Here is a 661-nt window from a genome sequence, read left to right as displayed (position 1 = left end):
ATCGAATTTGAAAATTCCCGAATAATAAAACTCCAGGCCGAATGCTGTCTAATGATCAAATATACAAACTAGAAAATTCCCGAATTGCAGAAATTGAGAAAACAGTTTTGTGATCAATATTATTTATTTATTAAAAATACAGTAATCAAATATTTTTATTATAGAAATTTTGTTTGATGTTAATTTTTTTAAATTATTGTTTTAATTTAAAATAACAATAATTGTATAAATATGTGATATAAACATAAATTTAAAACACGTGAGCTTTAAATGAAACAAAATTTGCAGGATTCAATGCAGGCTGATTTAACGCGACTTTTATTTTTTTAAATAATAATTTCATTTTTGCGAGCGTTTTCTGTAATGTACAAAAATACAATGCACATTTTCAAATAACTTTTTATCAAAAAATACATTCGTTGAATTATTGTTATTTTATATTCCAACAATAATTTTTAGAAACTTTAAACATTTAAAAAGTTTTTTCTTTATTAAAAGTATTTTATTATTCTATTAAAATTTTTTTTTAAACAAACTATTTTTTAATTGTTCAAATTAAAGAGATGTCTAGCCCGGATATTGTATAATTCGGAAATTTTCTGTCGGCAATTCTCAAATTCGGTAAGATTGTAAATTGTCGAGAATTTTCCAATTCGGGACT

The sequence above is a fragment of the Belonocnema kinseyi genome, chromosome 5, assembly GCF_010883055.1.
Source record: "Belonocnema kinseyi isolate 2016_QV_RU_SX_M_011 chromosome 5, B_treatae_v1, whole genome shotgun sequence".
Taxonomy (NCBI): domain Eukaryota; kingdom Metazoa; phylum Arthropoda; class Insecta; order Hymenoptera; family Cynipidae; genus Belonocnema; species Belonocnema kinseyi.
This window is presented reverse-complemented; position numbering follows the sequence as displayed.